We start from the raw sequence: 11,681 nt of genomic DNA on the forward strand, positions 1-11,681 counted from the left end.
GTAGCCATAACATCTTTAATAAATGGTAGCTATTGCTACCATGCATAGATATTTCTATTATAAAGACCCCCATGAGCAAGAAAGCTTTATTTGGACCTGTGATCATTTTCTTTATCTGCAAGATATTTTCTTCATCTTTAATTTGGATCAAACTATGGCATTAAAACTACATGCATTTTCTGGAATCTCGATTTTTCTTCATCCTTGTGCTGCTCCGTAACTCCAGGGGATTGAACTACCCTGAAGGGATAATAGATAAAATGAATCCCATGTTTAATTGCATTTAATTGAGAAGGAACTTCTGAAGAGAGGCATGATGAGCAGAATTTTCAAAAAAGCAAGATATTATGGGAAGAGCAAGAAATGAATTGTAGGTCAGTGGGTGGGGGCAGGGTTGCATGAAGAAAGATACAGAGATGAAAATGAGCAAATCACATATGGGAGAGAGGAGGCAAGCAGATGCAGCTGGTGGGAGTGGAGAGGCTGTGGTGAGAGGTAATGAGAAATGAAGGTGGGATGGAATCCTGGGGGGTGTGATATTATTGGGACTCCCTGAAGGCCAGAGAAGGCTTGGGATGTGCATAATAAGTGACAGTGAAGCCTTGGAGATTGCTGAGCCTGCAAGACCCTCGAGGAAATGAAGTTAGAAGGAAGTCACTCGAGTGTCAATGAGTAGGCGGGACCTGATGAACAGAGATGAGCAGCAGACAGACCTCCACAGAGGCCATCCTCGCTGCTCAGACTTAAGCTGATGAAGACCTTGGATAGGGTGACTACAAAGTGGGGAAAGTAGCTTAAAATGATATCATTTTACTACTGGTAGAAGTTTGTGAACAAAAGAACCAAAAGAACAATAGAAAATAACTCAAACTTGATTACTGAAAGTCCTGAGGGAAGTTGGGTGAGGTATTTTGAGGGTAGGTGGGATGTGGGCAATGGAAGAAGAGAGCAGAAATGTTTTAATAGGGTCGAGAATAAAATGGCCAATATATATGTGTGTGTAAAATTTATATTTGAATTGGAGCAATGAAAACTAGCACTCAGCAATACATTGTTAACTCAGAGAAAGAAAAATAACAGAAGGAATATTTAGGAAATTCAAGATATTGCAAGCTTGGGCAATTTTAAGTCACCTACTTTTTTTCAGTATTGGGGATTAAACCCAGGGCCTTGGCACTGAGCTACATCCCCAGCCCTTTTCATTTTTCAAAAATTTGAGGCAAGATCTTGCTAAGTTGTCAAGTTGCCCAGGCTGGGCTTGAACTTGTGATACTTCTACCTGCCTCAACTTCTCAGAGTGCTGGGATTACAGGCATGCACCACCATGCCTGGCTCACATAATGTTTTTGTGAATTTTGCACATGAATACAAAACAGTGTGTTAAAGAGAAATGGCACATGGGCATGTGCTCTGGGATTCATGTGTCTAACTCTTGGTCTTCCTGTGTAGCGCCCTCCTGTGCACCTGCCTTCTAGAACTGGGAGTAACAGGATGGAGTTTCCAAGACAGTTGGTACTGAGTGAGACACCTCAGAGATCCTAGCAGCCTCTCTGCAGATTAGAAATCCAAGATAATGCAGAATTGTTAGGGGATATGTTAGGAGCATTGATCATGACATGGGATGAGAGTCCCTAATGACTGATATGCGATGCACGATAGGGCGGTGGCGCCGTGCTCCATCATTTACATGCAGCACTATTTTATAGGGATGACTTAAACATGGCGACCTTTGCAATCTATGCAAATAAGCAGTTGGTATTGGAGGTGACGTTTTTTTTTTTATGAAGAGCTCCTGTGAATATCTTATTTTGAAACACCCTTTTCAACTTTCTCTGTGAATAAGGAGAGTAGACAATTCTCTTTCAAATTTGATCAGTTCACAGAATTATTGTTATCTTTAACACTTTTAAGGTGCCTTCAACTGTGAGGTAAAGTGTAAGTTAGCAAGTAAAATGTGGCTTACTGATCGCAATGGAGAGGTTCAAACTGGATTTTAGTTTTGGTTTGTTAAGCGTTCTGTTTTTATCGGTGTTGACAAAACTTTTAAAAAATGAGGACCACCTAGTGAGTGCAAGATGCATAAAGAATGCTTTCTAATTGATATAGCATATATACATTATTTTATGAGTATATACAGCATATATACACTATATACAGCATATATGCACTATTTTGAGTATCTTTAATTGTGCTGTCATGGCTGCTTCAATATCCTGTATCAATTCAAAACATTTAACTTTCATGATCAGTTTGACTGTGAGGAAGAGCCAGAGGAAGTTTCATGGTCTCACAACTGGTGAATAAAGTACATGAGGACAAACCATAATGTTCTTATAAGCCTGCCTTTACAATGGATGTCACTTAATAGTGGCCTTCACTGAAATTTTGATCACTCCTTGTAAAGATCCGTGGGAAAGAGAACTTCCAGAACTGCTTCAGAAAGTACCAAGAACAATGAAATACATGTGTTCTAAGTAAGGAGGAGTATTTAGAGGGAGATTAATGGCAGTATGTCTTTTACTGTAATTTTTTAATTTAAATATTCACCACATATTTTGATCATCTTGTATGATGGTTGATCTTGAGGATATTGATTAGGGGTCTTTTGAGGGAATCAACAATGTCTCTTGTACCTTCTGGAAGGTTGATGTACTGTGACCATTAATCATCATATGCCAATTTAAGTGGATTAAGAAATAGCTAGCTAATCTGCTAAAGTACAGTTCTGGGTGTATCTGTGGATTATTGCCATGTAGGGGAGCAAACTGAAGGGGGAACACGTGGGTGGGCTTGTAGCCTTATGGAATGAAAAAGGAAAGAAGAAGGGAGTGTGTCCTTTCTGAAGAGCACCAGTCTTCACCGTGTCACTTTTGGGCATTGGTCTCCAGTTTCTTCAGCCCTCAGTGCAGACTCCCACTGGTGACTCTGCAGAGAGCTTCCAGGCCTTTGACCTTGGACTAGAGCTGCATCCTTGATCCCTCTTGTTATGTGGCTTCCATCTTCTTGGACTGAGCAGCTACTGGATCCTCTGGCTGTCCAACAGGCAGATGGCCATTGTAGATTCTTGACCTCAGATCCCATGGACAGCCACTGTGGACTCTCCAGCCTCTGAATCTGCCAGTCTACCTAATAAGTCCCTGTACATAATTATACATATATATTTCTATAGCTTCTGATCTTCTAGAGACCCCTAACCAATATAAATTTCGGTAACAAAAGTGGAGTATGGGTGGTAGTTAGGGTTGAGTTTCAACTTCACTAGCTTTGAGGTCCACCCAGTGGATTGGTTGAACATATTTCTGGATGTGTCTGGATGGGTCATGGAGGCATGGCTTTGGGGTCTATGTTCTCTCTCCCCTTTCCTTGTTACCTTCTTCCCCTGCTCTGATTCCTGGCTGCCATGAACTAAACTGCTTTCCTCTGCCACACCCTTTTCTGTTTTCAAAAAATTTTTTATTTCAATGTGACACAAGTAGACATTAACAAAGAAAATGTTTTTTAAAAACATTTTCTTCTAGGAAAAATAAAGCCAAGTTTCATAACAAATTAATTAAATAATAACATTAGTTAATACACCATGTACCATAATCTTAAAAGAATGGCCAAAATGTTAGAGTACAAGTCACAGACAAAAAAAGACTTTTACAAAAAAGAAACAAATAGATAATAGCACAAAACTGTCTCTCTCTCTCTCTCTAGCCAGCTGATCATGGACTGAAACCTTGAACAAATTAACCCTCTCCTCCTTTAAGTTATGGGTATTGGGTATTATGTTTCAGTGAGAAGAAAGCTAACCAATACATGAACTTAAGAGAAAGTGGTGGGTAAAAATCCAATCAGAGATATTTCAGGAATAAAATTCTCTGATTTAATCTTTGCTCTTAGAGTCGTGTCAGAGTATGGGGATGAGAAATTAAAATTCCTAGATGAAGAGTTTTTATTCTTTCCACATTTGTCATGGAAACAGGGAAAGCAAGAGTCCCCAGTTTCTATATCATGGCTTTTTAAATAGCAAGCAGCAGACTTCCCAACTAAAAATGAACATGAAAGCTATTTATTAGCTCATAAAAATAAAAAAAATCTGAGAATAAGGTTCCTTTGGGAAAAACAAAGATGACATGGTTTTCATCAGGTCAAGATTTTCTCTTTATTTCTTCACACAGTCTTTTTGGCATTGACTCCATTCATCAATAGGCTCCTGCTGTATGGTACAGTGTCAACCTCTCACCTTATCAGCTCACATGAAGTTCTGAGGCTAGCACTGTCCAGAGAGGACTGTCACAGCTTAGCTCATGTACTCCCAGCTGAATCAATCTGTGTCTCCAGGGGAAGGGCATGATCCACAGGGCAGGCTAGGATTACATGCCACCCCAGAAACTAGAAGTGAACCTAGCTCCACAACAACCTGGTCTGTGAATGAAGGGTGGGTCTACATATGAAAAGGGGAGTGCTGCTAGCGGAGTAGGAAGAATGGACTTTGGGGAAACAGAAATCTGTTTGCTATCCTGTTCCTGAAGTCCTTTTTCCTAGGTGTGTGCTTCGAGAGAGACCTGATATTTTACAAGATCTATGTACTTGAGTAATAAGGATATAATTCATATTTATTACTTTCCCATTGCTAGGAAAAAATACTTCACACCCATAACTCAAAGGAGGAGAAGTTTGTTTGACTCATGGTTTCAGTCCATGGTTGGCTGGTTCCACGACAGAAGCAGAGTGGTGGGAAGGGCTTGGTGGAGGAAAGGTGCTCATCCCATAGCAGTCAGGAGACAGAGAGCCAGGAGGAAGGAGCTGGGGACAAGAACATTTCCTTCCCAGTCAGGGTCCCAGTGACTCTTCTGGCCAGACCCCACCTCTCAACAGCACATGAGATACTGAACTCATCAGTAGATGAATCCAGTGACAACTATGGTGTTCCTATGATTCAATCACTGTCCAGATATCTTTTGGGGACATTTTATTGTTAAACTGTAACAGTAATAAAGAGCAGCTTCTACCAACTTCTTCATTTGCACATTAAAAAAAATCAACAGACTACACTGCACAGTTAAACATCAGGTTCACTGATGACAATAAAACCATCACACGTCATGTATATTCTGTACCTGGAACTACTGTTGGAAATGTGTGTTTATAACTCTCTTTACAACTATTATGAAAAGATCAACAGAGGTTATTTGAAAAGTTGAAAACATTTTGAGTGACTAGTCATGGTCTTGCATTAAATTTGCTAGCAGAATTTTGAGAAATGCAGATAGAACAACAGAATGCAGTGAAAGAAATAAATGGGAATTACAATAGATGCTGAGGTTATGCAATCCATTATTTATGAATTTAGTCTTATCTCAAGAATCCAACTATTAAAAATGTATCTCATATCTAAAGAATATTGTGATATTATTTCTTAACAAAAGCATAGAGCCAAGAAAGGAAATCATAGATTCTGCTGACTCTATTTATTCTTTAGATTTTACTACCTCAAATAAAAATCTGCAACTGTCAGTGTTTTATTTTTTATTTTTTTCTCTTTCTCAGCTTCTCAAGAGTTCTGGATCAGGCTTCACTCTCCCCTGTGAATGAGATCTGTTTTGTAAACAATTGGCATTGCATTGTTGACAGCTCAGACAGATCTTGAAGATTTAGAAGGAAGAAAGAACAGAAAGTCACTGGCAAAGTGTACATGGGTCCAAAAGTATGAAATAAATTTCTTGGATATTTTGGATTAAGCATTGTTCTTTATCTAGTCATCTGAAGTAGGACACATATGTGCATAGTACATGTCATGTATGTATGTATCATACTTGGTGGAGGGGCATTAAAATTTGAATAATCAAGATATATCATTTCTACATGGTGCTGCAAGGTACAGAGTTAGCTTAATTCTATCCAAATACTTCATACCCATTCTATCCAAATGATCATTTTTATTGTCCCTCAAAAAAAACCTATGCAATTGAACAGAGTCAACTTAGTCAGTTATTTAGATATCACCCAGGAACATCATGACATCTCCCATGAAATAACCTGGACTTGATACTTTTACCAAATAGCTGTGCTCCAGACTTACAGTTACTTTGTCAAGGGCAGCTAAGTCAAAAGTAAAATTTATTAAAAGTGATGGCAACATGGCATCACATTGTGAACATGACATTGTGTTGCCTTTAAGTGCAAGAGTACAAGAGGGATGAAAAAGCCCTTTGGAGAAATACTCAAATAGGTATTCAAGAATGACCAACTACTTTTTAAAAGAGAGAATAAACATCTTGTACATGTAAGGCTATAGTTAACATAGCCTGCTGCTGGTTTTCTTTCCCTAGCTGGTCCAGGAGAATCCATGTGCTGCTTATTTAAACCTATTTGCAGAACTACTCTCAGAATCCCTAGTGAGCCCCTGTTGAGTGTCAGCTATGTACAACATGTGTACTAAGCCAGAATATTAGAAAGCAGTAGAAAAATCCCTATTCTCAAAGTGTCTTACACAAAGTTGGGGAAATGAAAGTTATATAAAAGCATAAATATTAATATTAGGTAGTACTAGTTAAGTACCTAATTAATAGTATAGACCAAGGGTCATCACTTTTTCTTTAAGAGCCAGCTAGCAAATATTTTATGGTTTGTAGGCCATAAGACATCTATTGTAACTACTCAAATTTATTGTTGTAACACAAAAGCAGCTCCTGAAGATGGTGGTGTTCCAATAAAATTTTTTTGGCATTGGAATTTGAAATTCACACAATGTTTATGACATTTTATTCATCACTTGATCTTTCTCAACAATTTAAAAATGTAAAACCTATTTTTAGCTAGAAAGCTACACATATACAAAAATAGCAGTGGTTCAGATTTGGCCTTTGGGTCATAGTGTGCTGACCCGTGGTGTAGATACTAAGTGATGTAGTTTATTGGAATAGGAATATGTAATGTGTTTGTTCTTGATGTTTCTTCTCTTGGAGAGAAGTCAAATATATAAGGAAATATACTTGATTTTAAAATAAGAAGATTCAGTCTCTAATGTTTGAAATTTAATAATTGATTTTTAAATTATTTCCACTGGAAACTTGGCTGGTTAGGGTTGAATCTCAGATGCATTTGTTTTTGTGTTTCTTGGAGGATCATTTTTTTGGGGTATGCCAAAAGGTTTTATGTAAGACAGCAGTGAAAGAGACTATCAGAAGGGTGAATGGGAACCAGAAACTTGAACACTGGGCCGAATAAGCCGTATTTCAGCAAAGAGGTACCCAGAGGTTTTGCAGCAGGATAGCAATCTGATCAGAGTTGCACTTTAGGTAGTTTAGAGTTTAGAGGAGAAAATTCAACAGATAGCAGGGTAAGGAAACAAACATTACTGACCTTCTCTTTTATGTCAGATACTTTTGAGAGAGATTTGTTAAGTCATTTCTCCAGGAAGTGACATGAAGGGAAGGCTAGTTTGTAAAGCATTGCAAGAACAAGAAGAGAAGGAAAAGGTTCCAGAAATATCCCAAACTTTTGCTTCAGATAATCTGCATGTGGAAAAGAATCAATGATAACTCAAAGTTCTTGAGAAATGGTGTATGAGACAGTGGTAACACAGAACCAGGAAGAGTTGGGTTTTGGAAAGGAGCTTTCTTTGAGAAACATAGGTGGCTAAGCAAATTATAGTAGGTCAATAGACTTCAGATCCAAGAGACTGAGTTGAAAATGCATGATTGTCTTTGTAAATACTGTCTGAAAATGATTTTAAAATGGTTCTGATATAGGAGCAATATAATTTCCGACCTGTTAGATGTCAAATGTGCTGAGTTTGTGGTCCCACAACATTGAGGAATAAAGTCACAAACTAAAGGAAGAAGTCAGAAAAGTTTTATTGGCAATAAGGAGAGAAGAATAGCTCGTGGGTTTCCAGGAGCAGTCCCAAATGGGGTGGCTACTAAGACCTTTTGTCAGGTATTTATACAGCAAAGTCACAATGTGGGCACAATGTGGGTCAAATTACAATCAACCTATAGGATTACAAGTACAGCCACTTAGCTAATATTGACCCAGTAGGGAAACATGTTACTTAGCAAGGGTACGTGGAAAGAACAAAGGCATTTTGGGGAAGGGATGGATCCAGATGCTCTGGCCACCCACCTAAGTATCTGATGCATATCTGGTCTTCCTGGACCAGGAGGTACTAATTACAGTATAATCTCAAGTTATTGTTTATCCTTTAGGGAGACAGGTAGGCCTGCCCACTGCATCTTTATCATGAGGAATGGTCTTCTTCAGCTGTGCCCCCAGCCACAATTCTTATGTCTTCATTTTTCACTGACTTCCTTGAGAGCCCAGTGTCTCTCTGACTGTATATTAATTTCTATCTAACTTAGCTGCCTATAATAGTTACTACATGATTTCAGTTAATGATTCGGATGTAAGATAGAAGAAATAAAAATAGGTGGAAAGGAGACAAGGAAAATAGTAATTTTCAAATTGTGCTTTTAAGAAAATGGCAGCTTCAGAACACAGTTACACAAGATTATAATGTCTTCCCCCCCCCCCCCTTTTAGGAAACACACTAAACTCACTATGTAGCCCAGGATGGGCTGGAACTCAAGGCAATCCTTCTATCTCAGCCTCCCGAGTGCTGGGATTTCAAGCTGGCACCTCCACTCCAGGCTTCTTAAGAATCTGAAAGATACAATAAGCCTGTAAATTGGGCCTGAACTATTCACCTGTTCTTTTCATTCTATATTGTAGATTCACAAATTCCACAGACTTTTATAGTCAAGGAAATAGCACTATTATTTACTTAGGTACCATTTAGATATCATTTACGTATCTTTAAACTTCAAACACATGCAAATGATTTGTATCCTAACCTAACCCACTAACAGGTATTTTGACAGAAGCCAAAAATAGGCATTCTAGATTGTTGACTTGAGGATACCCTGCCCAAATACATAAATAGTTCCAGCCTCAAACTGTGCTCTGCCTGTCTTTTGGGGGCTCACATCGAATTTTCTGATTGTGTACTCTTTAACTCTGCACAAGAGATCTGTTTATGCCTCTCATTGATGGACCTTCATGCTTTCCCAAGACAACTCAAGAAACCATGTGTGTAGTTTCTCTAGTGTGAGAAACTGAAAGTGTAAATAAGGACTAAATGGTATAATAGATAATGTGAAATAGGAAGAAAGGGGGCAAAGGGGAAGGGGAAGGGGAAGTGGGAGGGGTAGGGGAAAGGAGAGAAGGGAATGGAATTAATATGAGAAAATAAAAAAATGGAAACAAGGTCTTTGTAAATAGGGAGGGATGGAGGGGTTGAAGGGAGGGCAGGGGAAGGGGGAAAAATAAGAACCAAGAGAGACTATGTAAAGGTGCAAATTTCCAATGATGAATGTCATTATATGGTATACCTAAATTGTACCAATAAAATAAAATTAAAAAAAAAGAAACCATGTGTGGATAAGGATTAGCTGCAGGCCTCCTCTCCGTTTTGGGGACCTCCTTGGATCTTGTGTGGTGTCAATCCTTGCTTCTATGGGCAGCAAAAATGTTTGAGTAGTTAAAAATGTTTAAGATTTTATGGAAAAATATGTTCACACACGTGTGTGTATACACACACACTCATATACACAAATTGTCATATTGAATTTAGCGCTTCCAGAAATTGGATATATTGCAAGTGGAAATTGTTTTAGTTCATATTTAAACATGTCAAGATCCATATGTTTAGCACCTTTGTTTAACACATGCCTCAAATATATTTTGCTTTTTTCCCCCTTAACATTTGGTGTGTGAATAGTAAAATAAAGAAGTAAGGTCTCTGATTCAGAGAAGCCTCATTGTTTTAATTAACTGATTTGTAGTAGCTCTTCTTTTTATTCTGACTAGAAAATTCTTCAAAACAATAACTAGTTTTTCTCCTCTTCTCTTTGCTTACATTTCTTATGGAGTTCGAAACTGGCTTTCACTGCTGCACCAGTTCCCTCTGAGTACCTCCATTACTCTGTCAGCTTTGATTACCAATCTGCCAACCTGTTCACATTTTCTAATTTACAGAATTAGTAACAATTTCTTGTGATGCCTGTCTTCAGTGATTTGCTTTATTGGCATCCATGGAAGCTGAGGAAGACTGAATTTCCATCACAGTTCCTGATATTTTAATATCTCCCAAGTACTGCAGGACTCAAACGGCTTTCTGTATAAAGCCAAGCAAGTATTCTGTACCTCTCTATCTTTGTCTCTTTTTCCTTCCTTTTCTCCTTCCTTGTTTTTTTCTTCCTTTTTTCTTCTCTACAGGCTCATCTCAGCCAGATGAAGATATGGAAAACAGAGCTGCTTAAATCTTCCAAGTCCCATCCGTCCTAACCATTGCCGTATGGGCTGAGGATAGAAGTCAGAGAAGCACTGCCTGAGCATCCCTGCCAAAGCAGAAAGTTCTGGAGCCCTTGCCTGGAGTCTCCATGGTGTTGCTTCTAGCAGTTGTTTTGCAGCTGCCAGAATAATGGATTCTTTTTTTTTTTTTTTTTTTTTTTTTTTTGCCAAGGTGTGCTAATGCCTCACTGGCAGATTCTTGCCCTGAACAAGGGAGAAGGAATCTAGAGAAATGTAGTTTTGGCCTTGTTCCCAGAAATACAGGAGATATTGCAAATGAGGATGACAGCGACAGTGAATGGACACTGCTCTGACGCGTTTGCCAAGCCTCCGTCAAGCCAGACAAGGATGAATGTGGTGATTTCTATCCTCAAGACCTTGACAGTTGGAATAAGTGTACCATATGTTTGTGTCCTAAGATGGCAAGTTCTGCTGAACAACTATGCAAAGACAAAACCATTAGAGCCCTTTCACAAGATGGATTATTAATGCTAGTTTTGTTTATATCATAGCTCATCTCAGGTCCCCATATTTTAACAGCTGCTTATAGGAAAGCTTGGCATGCAGTGATTACCAGCATTATGAATACTTACCTCTAATATAAGTAGTATACCGTAATTTAATTTTCAAGTTACTTTTAATATGACTATTACATCATCTGAGACAATTGGGATAAATTTTTCATGGATTACAATATTGCCTTCAAAGGGGTAAAAACTCCTCCATAACTGGGATGGAGTCTTAAATGAGAACTTCACAGCAGCTCTGTGCATTTTAATGCTGTGTATCATTATACCACAAAGGAGCTTTCAAATGAGATTTAGTGCCTAGAGATTTCTGAAAATCCAGTGAAATCGATATTTTCTGCTTTTGTCTTGTCAAGTGTGGGTTGCCTTGCTATAGCCCAGTATGATAGATAAGCCGAGAGATGGATATCATGTGCAGTGAAATATTGGCTGTGTGAAGTTAAACCATTTCGTTTTATTACATATTGTCTTTTCTAGATTTGGCTTCTCAATGGGCTCCATCGAATCTTAGAGGAGGAAGAATTCAGCCTTATCCCATAACTTTATTTAACTTTAATTGGCCCCTATGCACCATATCTCCAGACACAAAAACATTGAGGCCAAGGGCTTCAACATATGGATTTTGGGGTGGAGGAGATCCGGTCAGTCCATAGCAGCTCCTACTGTCACATGCAGGATAAAATCTGAGTTCCAAGCCATGGTCCAAAGCCTGGCCTCTCCAAACTCAGTTTGTTAAAAACCTGGGGCCAGGCAGCTGGGAACTGCATAAAAAATAAAAGAAGATATGATTTATTTCCTCTTTTCCCTTCACTTTCT

General features: G+C 38.6%; 1 protein-coding gene across 1 annotated transcript in view; it reads left to right on the forward strand.

Annotated features, from left to right (window-relative positions):
* Nucleotides 1-9,157, forward strand: part of LOC110350225 (uncharacterized) — a 362,121-nt gene extending 352,964 nt beyond the window's left edge. Inside the window, exon 5 of the transcript XR_015441385.1 lies at nucleotides 5,536-9,157. The gene's annotated coding sequence lies outside the window, so the exon portion shown is untranslated. The remainder of the gene's footprint in view (nucleotides 1-5,535) is intronic.
* Nucleotides 9,158-11,681: the final 2,524 nt, after the last annotated feature.

The sequence above is a fragment of the Heterocephalus glaber genome, unplaced genomic scaffold, assembly GCF_053883595.1.
Source record: "Heterocephalus glaber isolate CG9 unplaced genomic scaffold, H.glaber_assembly_v1.0 deba00001509, whole genome shotgun sequence".
Taxonomy (NCBI): Eukaryota; Metazoa; Chordata; class Mammalia; order Rodentia; family Bathyergidae; genus Heterocephalus; species Heterocephalus glaber.